The sequence below is a fragment of the Astatotilapia calliptera genome, chromosome 11, assembly GCF_900246225.1.
Source record: "Astatotilapia calliptera chromosome 11, fAstCal1.2, whole genome shotgun sequence".
NCBI lineage: Eukaryota > Metazoa > Chordata > Actinopteri > Cichliformes > Cichlidae > Astatotilapia > Astatotilapia calliptera.
Genome location: NC_039312.1, coordinates 12,258,520 through 12,273,899, shown reverse-complemented (window position 1 = coordinate 12,273,899; position 15,380 = coordinate 12,258,520).

The following is a 15,380-nucleotide window of genomic DNA, read 5'->3' as shown; positions in this document are numbered from 1 at the left end:
ATGTCTGAAGTGTGGTTTCTGTGAGACAAATTTCTGTTGCTGTTTATTCTTTGTGGATGTTTCTAGGAATAGCTGAAAATTGTTGCTTTTGTGATCCTGCTCGGCATAACTCAGATCGGTCAATTACTTCAATTCAGTTGAATTCAATTGAGTTTTATTTATATAGCACCAAATGACAACAACAGTCACCTCAAGGCTTTTAATAATGTAAAGGAAGAGACCCCACAATTATACAGAGAAATCCAACAACCACACGACCCATTTATGTCCTCATCTCAACAATGCACAAAACCATCACATTTGTTTAATCCAATCTAAGGTGTGGTGTATTCAGCCATCAAATCTTATCTGCAGCTTTAACTGCTGCATTTTTACAGTGTGACAGGACAGTGTCTCCTTTGAGGCTGAAATATCTTTAAAGGCTCCTTATGGGAAAACATCTTTGATGGAATCAGTGTTAAAAAGTCCAGTTACCTCTTATCTTGTCCAAACAATATGAAACAGTTTAAACACCCTTATCTATGAAACCACTGTGCAACCTAGAGCAAAAGAACAGCAGAACTGGATGATATCAGGAAAAAGCTTGCATAAATCCTCCCTAAAAACTGTCTGCATGATGAGCTGTAAAGAGTTATGGTTGTTCTTCTGTCTTCGAGCCACTGTTTCATTTCTAAATAATGATGCTGCACTCGAGCCTCGCCCAGATATATGAGCTTGGATAGAAGCTAGCAGCAAACTGACATTTCATTGATGAATGGTTTTACGTGTCTTACAATTTTATGTTAGTTTTCTATTTTTATCATGGAACATGATCATGTAATAAGTGAAGAAAAACACACAGGTACATAAAAAAAAAAGTGATGCTGTGGTTTTACTGGAACCGACTACAGTCTTTTTCCCAGATGGTCTACTGACTCCAAGGATCGGGAAATTTAAATGACAAAACAGGCAAGTCGGGAGGAGAAATGATGGGAAGACAGATGGATGACATGTAATAAATGGAAGATGCTTCCAATAGTGACACAAAACATACATCCTGCGATGATTCATTAAATGAAGATGATGACTAAAGAGACCGAAAACCGAGATCATCGCTAGTCATTTTTGTTTTACTTCTGTTTTGCTTTCACTGCTTTGGCTTTGGAACGACAGCCTTGTGTGCCATGGTTGCAAACTTGTGTTATTATAACATCAAAGTGATTATGTTTAGAAATATGAGAATACAGTGAAAACATCTAGAGAACCGAGGGTGGAGATCAGCTTCTGTTTACACTTTGTAAAGGCTGGATTTACAGTGGGCTGACCCAGCCAGCAGTCACACAGTGCAAACATACCCTGGCAGATGGGGAGTGATGGGATTACAGGTCCCAATAAGTTACGGTATGTGCTTCTGCCACTTGTCTCTGTATGGATCATAAACCCACCTTCTCCTCTAAAGACAATGAAGCTCCTTGTGAGAGAAGGAAGGATGTTCAGGGAGAATGAGCTGAGCCTGCCAACAGAAATAAAGATGGAGGAGATGGAGCGCTCTGTAGAAATGTGGAAGCGCTCAAAAGAAAGAAAGAATAAGATCCCTGCTCCTCTGTGAGCCATCGATCAGATCAGAAGCCACTCGCTTTTTGCTAGAAGAACAAATGATAATATTTTGATCAACATAAATTAGGATTTGCACATAACAGAGTATTTCATTTCCATAGATTGTACGTTTTTAATCTTAAACTGAAAAACTTTAAAGTATCTTAAAAAACAGTTCAGGTCTACACATAATCTGTCCTCAGAAAGTTATATAAGGGAGTAAAGTAGATTCTTGGCTTTCTGCAGCATCTCTTTGCTTAACTTTGTTTCCTGCAGAATTAAATACTTAAATCATTTTACTTTTTGAATAATTCAAAAACATTTGACAGACTGGAGTAATCCTCTTTATATTTGTTGCTTTGTGCTGGTAAACGTTGAATTGAACTTGGTGCAGTTAGATCGAATTACCAGAGAAGTCTCCTGTGTTTTGTTGTTAGGTAAACGTAAGATATAATATCAGAGAGATCAGTTAAATGAAACCCAATCGCTTTTGGTTTGATCATCTGAAATTAGCCGACTCATTCAGCACTTTGAGAAGCACTTTGCTGAGATGAGAGGAATCATCGTGTTCTGTTGTCAGAGGGAATTACTCTTCTTATTTTTGTCTTTCCACATGTTCAGATCACTTTGGCCAGTAATCTGATTGTCAGTGCACACCACAAGCAGAAATAGATTACGGTGCCTATCATGAAATACTTTCTATCTCTGTTTGTTTACAGGTTTTCTTTTAAACATAAATGAATTTGTGTATATATGTGTGTGTTTTTGGGTTTCTTTTTTTAATAAATGAACCTTTCCGGATTATCTGCAAGGTTTTCCAGCTCATGCTGATTACAGTTTCAGACAACAACAAGCTGAAAGTGGAAAAAGAGGTAGGAAAATTTGTACTGGGACCCTTTTGGGAACAAATTGGCTCTGTTACGGGAATTTCTGCTAAGCATTTTAGAGTAAATGTACTGTTTAGTGGCAACTGCAGCTGACTGAGCCGTATGGAAATAAAGTGAGCAATGCATGACAAGCTTTTTTATCAACACAAATTGTGGTTGAGACAGCAATATTTCTACAACAAAAATGGCCCACGTGAGCAGGCACAAACTGCAGACTTAGGTCAGTTATTACTTTGGGGAAACTGCTGATATGCTTTCTTTTTGTTTTAGAGCACACTTTGTCAGGACTTTTGTTTCTTGCCAGCAGCATACAACCGCATGCAACACAATACCCATATGGCATTTGTCAGGAAAGATGTCACCTTTAAATGAAAGCCAGCCCTGGTCAAGGTTCCTTTCCAGGCCCTGACAGACCCTGATGTCCACAGTACTCGTGTTGCTGTAAGGATGCTGGTATCACAGTGAGGTACACATTTATAGCAGTACTTTTCCATTGCGTTTCGTGCCTGTTTAACTCTCCTCCACACCCAGCGTCAAATAATGAAACTGCACCAGTGCAAAATTTAACCCGTTTTTTTGGTGTCAAATCAATAGTTTATCTCAGGCTGATGTTAATCATTAGGTATCTAGGCACCAGGTTTAAAAAGATACACAGTGTGGTATTATTATATATGTTGATGGGTAGAAATAATCTCTGTTTCAATGCTCTGCAGCTTTTTAAAATAAAAACTGCTGTAATATAGTGAAAATATTTTTGCTTTGACTGATTTACGTGTGTTTCTCCTCACTTATTTCTCCTCAGTATAACACAGAGATAATATAACTCTTGGTTGTCTGAAATTTTAGCCTTTTTGTTCTTCTTAATGTAAGTTCATGTAGCTTTTTTTTTTTTTTTTTTCTCGAGTTGAACTCCCCACCGCTGAGTTATCTACAATTCTCACCGACACATTTAACAGCAACGTCTAATAGCTTAAACCATTTCTCCCCTTTGAGGTTAGCTTCAAGTTTGAAATATGAAGTTGGAGCATATTTAGTGATGGAAACCACGAGAAGTGCTAAAAATACCTCTGCCAGTCTGGTAGCCACGAGGCTCCATCACACATTCATTACCACACGACCTGAGGTTGGGAGGAGAGGAGAGAGGAGGGGATGTGGTCAGGAAAAGGAGGCATATAGCGTGTGTGTGTGTGTGTGTGTGTGTGTGTGTGTGTGTGTGTGTGTGTGTGTGTGTGTGTGTGTGTGTGTGTGTGTGTGTGTGTCTGTCTTGAATGGGTTAGCAGCAGAAGGGAAGGGAGAAAGTAAGGGATGTGGTAAAAAGAGGAAAAGAGAAGTGGAGAGTGAAAGAAAGGAAGAGGGAAGGAGGGAGGGATGTGAGGTGTGTGTGTGTGTGTGTGTGTGTGTGTGTGTGTGTGTGTGTGTGTGTGTGTGTGTGTGTATCTGTCTGCGTCTGCACAGACTCAAAAATGGTTGTGGTCAGATACATTAGTATTATATGATATTTCCTATGGTCTCTTGGCATTTTTGAATGACGGCACATATTGCGCCTGCTGGACTATTACTAAAATCTTACATCACATCATTTCTGAAGAATTTGCAGTTTGTTTGTCTCGACAAATCTCTTTTTTCTCTGATCCCCTCTCCTTCCTTTTCATCATTTCTCCTCTCCTCTCCTCTCTCTCTTGTCTTCTTTCTCCATTTCTTTCCATCCTCGGCACTGCTAGCCACCTTCCTTTATGTCCTCTCTTCTCTGATTTATTCCCTTGTTCCTCTCCATCCGTCCGTCTGTCTATCCGGTGTTCTCTGTTCCAGCTGCTCTGTCCCTCCAGGACCATCAATCCTTCTCCTCAACCCATACCTGGCCCTCATTCAGCGCACACATGTGAACACATGCCGTAGAGATACACACACACACACACACATCAGGAAGCCAGAGGGGCAACCTGATCCTTCAGTCAACCTTGGAGTGAATCACACAGATGGAACTTCCAGGTTTGGAAATCAAGACTAACAAGGTGATCTGTGGCTCAGCGGGCCGAGGCTGTGTGCTGGCAACTTCATGAGTCTGAGCTTGGCTGCCACTGACTTCAGTGAATGATAAACTGTAGATACGCACACTGATAGCAGGATTTGGATTTTTAAAGTTTCTTTAGAAACAGTTTATCGAAGCTTAATCTTGAAAAGATTTTAGAAACCAATATTTTATCTGTTTAAATTCAAACTGCTCAAATTGAGTAAAATTATAAGTTCCAGTTCATTTATCTGTTTGATGAGGAGGGTATAGTTTTTAAAGTATTTATTCAAGGTATTCACATGTACTGTAAATAAAAGATGAACATCATCTTTTATTTGGCATCTTTTGTGCTGCAGGCAGAGAGAGGACTCAAATGCAGGAGTCCGTAGACAAACTTCAGAACTTAGCACAGCTTCATTTCTGGACTTCACAAACAAAATCTTTACTAGCACAAGGAACTGAGAGCTTAGAAAACACACGGCATGAGGGAAGCTGCTATAGCAATGTCATGAAGAACAATGAGAAACTGAGGACTTACACACACGAGGTAATTAGGGAGATGGAACACAGCTGAGGGAAACAAGGCACAGGTGAACTAGGTCAGAGTAACGACAGGGGAAGCAAAACTAAACAGAACACACACAAGACGAGGGCCTGTCAAAATAAAACAGGAAGAGCAAGAAACACAGAGGCAGAAGCCCGGACTCGACACAGAAACTCAATGCACACGGGACTGTCAGAATAAAGCAGGGAACAGACTGAGACCAGGCACAGGAAAACACGTACAAAATGGGACACACGTACACAGACTCAGACTGACTAAATACAGGGAACGGATGGAGGAGACAGAGACAAGACTAGAAGACACAGAATGAGGGTGAGAGACCGAGGGACCGAGAGAACTAACTGGGAGAAGTCAGTTTTTCAGGTGTCTTTATGGCATAAATTCATGCAGGTGTGTCATGGTCTTATTTAAGAGGCAGTAACCTCGTCCACCTTCCTCATGGCAAAAGCAAACTGACTCGCATGTTTAATGGCAGGAGAAGGTGTGTGTATAAATATGATGGAGAGGAGGCCTTGGGCCCGTTACAAATAAGATACACCCCTGTGTTTGCCCCCCGAATGTCTTTAACATAGATCAATCCTGGCAGCTGTTCCTATGAAGCATCCTTCAGTGTCAGAGTTTTAAATCCCGCTGCTAATGTACAGACTTATGGGACACAGCTACAAAGGCATACAGGAAGAGGAGAGCGGGAGGCAGATCTCCAGGTAACACCAAGCTTGTTGCAGCTCATCATAAAAGTCTTCTTCTTTGTTTATGGCTGGAAGGAACTAACTAGTCGTTGTTTAATCGCATAATAATTCAGTAATAATTAATACGACCTCCTTCAGTTCATTTCAAAGTTATGCTTCAAGGACATATTGCTCTTATTTTCTCTCGCCTGTACAGTTCCCTTTCGGACCTTTCCTTCTCTGGAATTTAAAAGTGTGAATTATTGTGTTTAAACAGATAATTAAAGGAGTTGTCTGGGTAAACATTATCACATGTTTCGGTCCATATATATGTCAAAGGGTGCGGGGCAGCCCAAAGCAAACACATGACATCAGCACACAGAGAGGCATGCTCACAGAGACACACAGAAACCGGTGTTGAGAGAAACTGAGAGATGAAGTGCGATATAGGCGGGAGAGAAGAAAGATACGCAGTAACAATAAATAGGCAGAATTAGGTGAAAGAGAAGAAGAGGAGGTGGAACACGGGACAAAAACACAAAGAAATAGGAAAGAAAGCATTAGAAAACAGAGAGAACGTACTATATATGGTTTGTGGGTGGCCAACAGATGATGTGTTATATATGCTTAACATTTACATGTACACGTGATAGTGACAAGGAAGAGGGATAGATGAGGAGCAATAGGGGAACGGTCACAGGCGGGACTGGGTGTTGATGCTAGAAGGCGAGAGGAGACAAGAGGGGAGCGTAAGATGAGTAAAGCTCAAGTGTTAAAATATTTTATAGCAGAGGCCTAACACAGAAAGAAAAGAGAAGGCAAAGAGCTAAAAACAGAAAGGAGGGAAATGAAAAAGAAATGTGTAGAGCTGAGCAAAGACTAAAAGTCAGGAGTTGCATATATACAGCTGGGCATTCTGGGGAAGAGCTTCACTAACAGCTGTTAAAGCAGGGGTGTCGAACTCCAGGCCTTGAGGGCCGGTGTCCTGCAGGTTTTAGATTTCACCCTGGGTCTACACACCTGAATCAAATGATTAGTTGATTACCAGGCCTCTGGAGAATTTCAAGACATGTTGAGGAGGTCATTTAGACATTTAAATCAGCTGTGTTGCATCAAGGACACATCTAAAACCTGCAGGACACCAGCCCTCGGGGCCTGGAGTTCGACACCTGTGTGTTAAAGCATCATAGCACCTCACTGCTTATTGTGTGTGTTTTATTATTGACAGTATATAATCTACTGAGCTCATTAGGAACTATAAATAAATAAGATCTGTACTTTTATTACCACGGTTAAGACCTTAAAATGAAACCTTTATAGATGAGCAGTGAGAAGAGTAATTAGCTGCAGTCACATTGAAAAATATAATGCAGTGTTGGCTGATTGTGTTAGTGATATAGCGAGACTCAAAATGCAATAATGTAATACACAAAATGAGAAATATATGACTACATCAAAGAATCTGATCTTTTTCGCTTATCATTATCAGAGTAAAAAAGCCTTTTACGACTCCAGTCTGTTTACCTATTACCAAATTTGGACTTGGGAAAGTGTGTAAAGCTTTTTTCAAGCAAGAATTTGTTTTTATCTGTTCGGTTGTTGTTAATAATGATACTTAGATATGGTCAGCATGGCTTTCTCTTTCAGTTTTACTCTAGATTTGTGAGCTACCAGTTCCTTTTAGTCTAAAGTTAGCTGTCACACAAAAACAGTCATTAGGATTTCTGGTAAGAGTTTACTCATTTTCCTGTGTCTTGTTCACACACACACTCTCTCTGTGCTTTTTCCTCCATACCCGACTCTCTGTTCCTCCCCAAAAGCCTTTGCTCATGTCTCCCGAGAGCCACCTGATGTTTTCGACAGAAGGTGAGCAAAAGGGAGAAGACACGTTGCATCTCAAGAATGTTGTCTTACCCTTGCCACACCACGTTTTATACACACACACGAATATTTGTGAGGGCATTCCACCAACCTGCGTCGTTCTTTAAACCTTACCCTTGACATTCATCCAAACCACTATGTGACTGAACTTTTGCTCTTGTGCTGAATTCAAACCGCAACAAGCGGCAGAACAAAGTAACACAAAACATTATTGTTTTGCATGCACATCACTTTCTCGCCAGCTGGAAAACCAGTTAGATGTTGTAATATACACACCACCTATGCAAAAACTGTCCATCTTTTTGCCGCTGCCAAAGCCTGTCATCTAGAAAGAAGAGAACTGCTTCTGAATCACCTTGACTTCAGATGTGCTGAAGAGCAGGGGAAAAGAAAAAATGAGAGAAATTGGCAGCAAGATGCTCAAGGCGGGTACGACTGGGGACATAAAGAAACAGAGAAATAAAATATAATGCAAGAAATGCATTGTTAAAGAAGGATTGAGATCAGAGAGTAAAGAAAAAACATTTAAGCAAATCTTAGCGTGGTCAAACTGTGCAAAGTGAAGGGAACTCGGCATGGTACTCTTCTAACAATGCTGGACTCAAAGTGAGAATTTTTAGGATTTTTACTCTTTCTTTTAACCTGGCACAGTCATTACCCATCATACAACTCAACCACAGAGCACTGAGCTGGACATTTTAGGTATGTTATGGTAGTACTGACAAATATAGCCTGAAGGCTCAAGCAGAGATGTGGAGTGGGCTGCAGAGATCTGGAAGAGATCTGGCCAAATCACTTCTTCCAAACTCTACAAGCCCTTTGTTTATAATTTCAAAGTGTTCACCCTAGCTGATGCGCTCTTTGAAGACAGAGTAGTTGCCAAAACCAGCATCTGAGCTTTGGGGAATTTTGGAGGCTTTTAGGTAATGTCAGTAAAGTTTCACTCATGTACATTCAATCACTGTCCTCACCTCTTGGTCTAATCTGATCCAGCCAACACAGCATTACAGATAAATGATAGGACAGGCTAGTAGCCCCATTTTCTTTCTTTGCCCAGCATCAAGCCTAGCCCCCATCAGTGAGGGCAAACCATCAACTCTCTGAAAATGTTGGACATTTTATACCAACTTTCCTCACACAGGATTTTGTCAAAATAAACAGGAGTCGTGTGAGTGCCCTTTAAATATCGACCACTCTTCTCTTTTTCTATTGAGGTTTGACTGGTCCATAGACTGTACTCACTAGCCACAGTGACATCACCCATCAGTTTGTGGGCTACCCTTTAGGCGATGGGCCGAATGTTAGCCCTAGAAGTCCCAGGTGCAGTCAAAATGGAATACGCCTCCTAGGATGGTTGAGAATGACTGAACTAAGATCCTGTGGGATTTCCAGATACAGATGGACAAGCTGGTGATGGGTAACCAACCTGACATTGTAGTGATGGGCAAGCAGAGGAAGATGACCGCAGTGACAGATGTAGAAATGCCAAGTGAAAGCAAAATCAGAAAGAAAGAACACAAGAAGCCTGAGAAATGCCAATGGCTGAGAGGAGAGCTTGACACGATGTGGCAATATATTGTGTTTGATTACCACAAGCAACAGTGGTAATCGAAGCACTTGGTGCAGTGACCCCCAAACTGGGTGAGTGGCTCCAGCAGATCCCAGGAAGAACATCTGAGATCTCTGTCCAGAAGAGCACAGTCCTAGGAACAGCAAAAATGATGCGCAGGACCCTCAAGCTCCCAGACCTCTGGTAGAGGGCCCGAACTTAAAAGACTGCCAGCAGGATGACAAGCTGTCCCCTGCCCACACAAACACACACACACATCTTCTCATAAACATCTACATGATCTAATTTCTTTAACATTCAGAACCATGCACACCCTCTGCTGGTCATTAGGAAGAATGCAAGCTTAAGGTACATCTGCATGCCTTCACTTTCTAATCTCGTAGGCTATGTTAGTACCTCATCTACGCTGTATGGCCTTGACCTAACAAAATCTTTCCAGTCTATTTTAGCATAATTTGATTTGCTGTATTATTACATTTTTTAGAACCCCGAATTTATGTCTCACACATTCATAATGTTGTCTGTACCACATATATTGGGCATCGCTGATTTTGGAGATTCTTTTATATGATCTTTTTAATGTGCCAAGCTGATCGATAGTTTCTGTTAAATGTCAAGTACTAAATACTCAAATACTACATATTCACTCCATGATATGTTGCCTGATAGGTTGTTTGTTTCCACAGTATGATCCAGCCAAAGTAAAGAAAGGTTCAAACTGGCACCAGCCCACAGACCGCTGGGTCTGATTGCAGTCTTTGCAGGTAGTCTGTCTCTCAGATAGACTAAAATGCTGCACTTCACAGAGTCGTGTCAGAGCCAGCAGTGTTTGTAAGAATCTGCCAATTTCAAGTTGAGGATTTCAAATCATATTAGCAGATATCCTACGGAAGCCTCCAAGAGAAACAAATCTCTGCTGTGATGAGGTGACACTTCCAGATCCTCAGTGCCAGGCCAAAGAAAACACAGGAGAGTGGGAGAGGAAGTGAAAAGATGCAGACAGTGGAGAGATAGGTAGGTAGCTATGAAGGTAGGAATGTAAAGTGTGTGGATGTGTGGACTGATTGATCACAGCTCATTTTGTAATTATAGGGTGTAAAAATAATTTCAGCACATGATATTCTGTTGTCATTTTTGCATTTTTCATGTATCACTGTCCAAGATCTCAGTTTATGTAACCACAATTGTGTCTGTTTGTGACAGTATTTTCCTACAGACAGCGTACAGTTTCAAGAGGGGCTTTCAACCACGGCAAACGTTCTCCTGCGCAGTTCTCCAAAATCCCAACCGCAGGCTGCTCGATGTGGATGACGCTGTGCGTCACTCGAATGCTGACTGGCTGACAAGTGAACCAGAACAGGGTAAGGAGAGACAGCAGATGTCACCATGAACAGGAGAAGCACAACAAACACCAAAGAATACAGCATGAAAAGTAAAGACAGCAGCTGGCTCGCTAACTGACCAACAATATCAGGAGCAAGAGTGGCTCACAGGCTCACTGACACTGCCTTCATCTGATGAAGGACACTCTGCAGGTAGACGGGCAGCTTGAAGCTGCCAATGCACTGACAACCCGCCACCACTGCTTGACTAGAATTTCCCAATAAGTGATGGTTAATTAATCCAGTGGTCATTTCACTGGATTTATTTAATCCAGTGAAATGACCTAAAAAATAAAATGCATGATTTTTTTTAATGATGGATTTTAAGCTTTCCTTTCTTCTTCCCATTTGACAAACGCCCTGACTGTTTTGTTTTTAAGCATGTTGTACATGTGTTTTGCTTTACTTCTCACCGAGATCAAGGCCACTTCACAAAGTGGCCTTGATCTCTGGATTTACACTGCAAGCTCATCCAGAGCCTGAGTAAATGTTTGGTTATTATATGTTCACTTACTTAGAGGCAGCATATTTAAGTCACATCTAGCCTGAGGTAAACTAACATGCATTCATGCCTATACTTTATGCACTTTTAGGAGATCAGCTGGAGGTTAAGCCCAGTTCTGGCGATACTCACGATGTAGACTTTTCAGAGGATTGCCTTTCTCCAGACCTTCAAAGGACGGCTCACCATTTCCTTCCCCCATTCTTGAACTCTGCTAGAAAGACTGGAAAATTCTGAAAATGCAACCGTCCCCAGCCCACGTTACACATATAAGTGGTGCGGATGGTTTAAATCTGACTAAAGAAGGCTTTGCTGTATTTCATCCCCCGTCTTCCTTCCTTTCTTGCATTTTCCACTCTGTGCTTTCTTAACAGGCAGATATGCTATAAAAAATAATTGTTATAATGAATGTTTTAACTTTGGCTAAAATCTGGTCCGCTAGACTCTCCGTCCAGACTCTGTGGTTACTGATGCTAAGCAGCTCTTGGCATGAGCATAACTCTGCGATTAGTGCCCTTTTAAACACTTATAATTCACAGCCTATGAAAATATTATCAGAGAGGGCCAGCTCTCTGCCTGAGGGGGTCAGGAGGTTGTTTTAATGGCACCGTGGGTTCAGTGTGTTGAACTGTTCGAGCTCACAGCATTAGACTTCTCTTAAATCACTTTCAGTAGGTTGAGAAAGTGGAGAAAAACTATTCGAGATATGGTCATATGTGCTGTAATGTAAACGTGAAAATTAGCCATAATGTTCTGGCTATTAAGACCTTCACATAACTGCCACATGTGGAAATTATTTTCAAATTACAACATGATAAATGGTTTGTTTTTTCAGAGTTGCGTATGAAGGAAAGCCTGAATTCTCATATGTTCACATCCGCACATGTACACACACCCACACACCTCTGCTCCGACCTAAATTTCCTGTTAGGTAGTGGTGGAAGGTGTACATGAAAGATATGTCATTTGGCCGGTGGCTGGTTTCAGCTGACAGTTTACATAAGGAAGTTTAAATATCAATAAATACTTTGTCCTGCCACACAGGTGCTTTCCTTTTATAATGTTTAATGTATGGTGTGTGTGGAGGCAAGAAATGATGAAAACGATCCAAGAAAAGCTGAGTTTATGACATCAAATAAGGCTGCACTACAACATAATCTATGTACTACAAACAAAACGGGGGCTCAATGCATATATAATGTCTGCTGAATTAGGTCTTGAGGTCCAACTGAACAGTTAAATTTATATATTTTAAGTGTACAGACTTTTTTTGGGGGGGGGTGTTTCTTTTTTGTTTTCTTACCTCCAAGTAACTCCCTCCTCACTAATACTGCCATATATTAGTGTTTCCAAGGCAGTGCTTGCAAACTTTTTTCTTTTTTTCAAAAGTTTCTAATGTTTTTTACTATCAAAAATACAATTTCTGCAACAAACACAATCTTTATGTATCTAAATCCATGATTTTTAAGCTCTGTGAAAATTAAGAGGATAAGAAGGTTTATTTCTGTTAAAAAGGAGTTCCTTCTTCCCACTGTTGTTAAATGCTTGCTCAAATCTGATTGTTGGGCCTCTTGATGTAGTTTATGAAACCCAAAAATGTTCATCAGCATAATCGCATCAACACGGCTCTTTATAACAGGTATCTGTATAATTTGTTGTGTATACATTTTTTTTATGTTTCTTTATTATTTCTTAAATATATATACACTTCAATATTTTATATGTGTTTCATGTGTCAGCCAAACATAAATGAGCAACAGCACTGACCTTCAGAGGCCACTGTTACTATAAAGGGAAGTTTGCCCCCTGGTGCATGAAACTATATGTGTGCTACTGTTAATAAATGACCGTGCTGCTCCTCTTTTTCATCAGGTCATCTCGTTGTGCCAGTGAAAAACTGAACAGGAAACACTCACACACGTACAGCAGCGTGCTATTTAACACAGCTGTTTGTTGAAGTGTAATTTCCCATAAAGTTGACACACTTCATTTATGGAACTAACTCAGCCTTACTAACTCAACACAGAATGATGTGGTTAAGAAGAAGACAGGCTGGCTGAAAGACAAATAGCTCTTAAAAAGTTTTAGAGTTTGTTCTTCGGGTCTCCAGACACTGACGGGAACATCCAGTCCAGCAATTACAGTTACATGCTCACAGGCAGATCCTGTTTCTGTTTCAAACTTCAATATCTCACGTTGCATCTGTAACTCTTTCATACCTCTCTAACCTTGAGCAGAGCTGTTTAACATGACAGCAATGCAGAAAAATCCAAATTTAGTACAGGTTCAATATTTAGTGACAAAACCTTTAGGTGCAAATCACAGTCCCTCTCTGTGCTATGCTGCTTAGTTCAGTCACAGCAATCTTTCACTATATTTTTGTTTTGTTTTGTGAACAACAAGGCAAGCATCTCTCATGTTTTGTTTTATGAATATTTATGCACATTATATAAAGTGACTAACCTTGTTGTCCATTTAATACACTATGTTTAATCTCAGTGGAAAAGATTTCCTCTCCAAAGTATGACACCAGGTAATCAGATGGAGAATATTATGTTTACCTGTTAGACTCATCTATGCAGAATAATGCATTTGCTGCAAGAAAGAGTGAGAATTTGCAGCCAAACAGATCAAGATTGAATCCCGGATATTTTTTTTTATCATTTGTTTTTATTCTAATGTACAACTGTACAGCTTATATTGTGTTACTAATGGCACTGATTGTGGTTTTATTCTCTATTGTAAAATGTTCATTTTCTGTTTAATGTGAGACAATGCAGGAAATTTACCCATCACGTTACAAAGAAATGTAAGTGCTCCTTTGCTTTACAGAGTAGAATGTAAAACCTTTTGCTTTGTAAATGAACATCTCAGGAATACTTGCTTAGCAGTCAGTTTGATAACGTATCCTGCAGGATTTAGATGTCTTTGATCCAACACAGCTGATTTAAATGGCAAAATTACCTCCTCAACATTTCTTTAAGTTCTCCAGAGGTCTGGTAATGAACTAGTCATTTCAGGTGTGTTTACCCAGGGTGATATCTAAAACCTAGAGGACTGGAGTTCCCCACCCCTGCTGTAGGCATTCAGTAAATACATGTAAGATAAGATTTTTGTTACATTTGAAGACAAGAACATACTTCTAGTTTTCTGTCATTCTGACTAAATGGGATATAAACATTTTTGCTCCACATCGTGTCACAAGATTCATTGTGGTGTCTATGACCAAAAACCTTCATGTTGCATTTTGACAGGCGGATTAAAGGTTTTAGGGAGGTTACATCTTTTGTAGATTGTAGTGCAAGATGAAAGGGCTGTTTTGGTAAATTAAGTTTTAGAGCTAAAGTCTTTTAAAATGTTTTCAGAAATATGCCAAAGCAACCAAGAAAGACTCATCCACATGTAGGATCTGGGTTTCTCCAGGAGATGGCGCTTTTGTTTATTTTGTGTGTCCCGAGTGGGCCTCAGGATGGCGCAAGATTTCAAGCGTGTTTACCGTCACTCAAACGAAAATGACTTTGGTGTTTAACCCCGTGAACATCGGTAGAAAAATACATCTGTGCAAAGGTTTTAAGCTACCACTTATTTTTCTATATATTGCTAGGAAGATGGGAAATATGTGCAGCAATATGAGCAAACATACATGGAAATACAGTATTTAATTAGGGGGGAAACTGTTTGTACAATTCTAATGAGCTTGAAAGTCAGTTTAGTACCACCTTTATTCTTCATCACAGCCTGAATTCTCTTTGACAAGCTTTCTTGTCATTTCTTTAAGTAGTCTTCAGGAATACCGTTCTGGGCTTTTTGAAGGATATTTGAAGAGATTCCTCGGATGTTGCCTGCCTTTTCTTCTGTTCTGCATCAATATGATCACACGTGCTTCACTATTGAGGTCTAGGCACTAGGGAGGCCACATGACTGATGGTGTTCCCATATTTGTTTTTCTATCCAGATATGCTTTTACTGCACTGACAGTGTGTTTGGGATCATTGTCATGCTGAAAGATAAACCTGTTCGAGTCAGAATCAGACTCTTTCCTAATGGTACTACATGGTGATCAAAATGAAAATGTATACTTTTCGGTGTTCATAATTCCATCAATTTTGACAAGACCAGTTCTTGTGTATAGATTCAATCAAATTATGTGTTTTTGTGACAAGCTTGTCACAAAGTGCCTAAGTGGTTTAACATAAATAAGTAAATAAACATTCCTCTGAAAATGGTCAGGTACAAGGATGGGACTGAAAATGAGAAATCATCCAATGTCCAACAGCTTCAGAAAGCCTGAAGAATTATTACTCAAGACTATTTTATTTATTTATTTTGTATATAAACA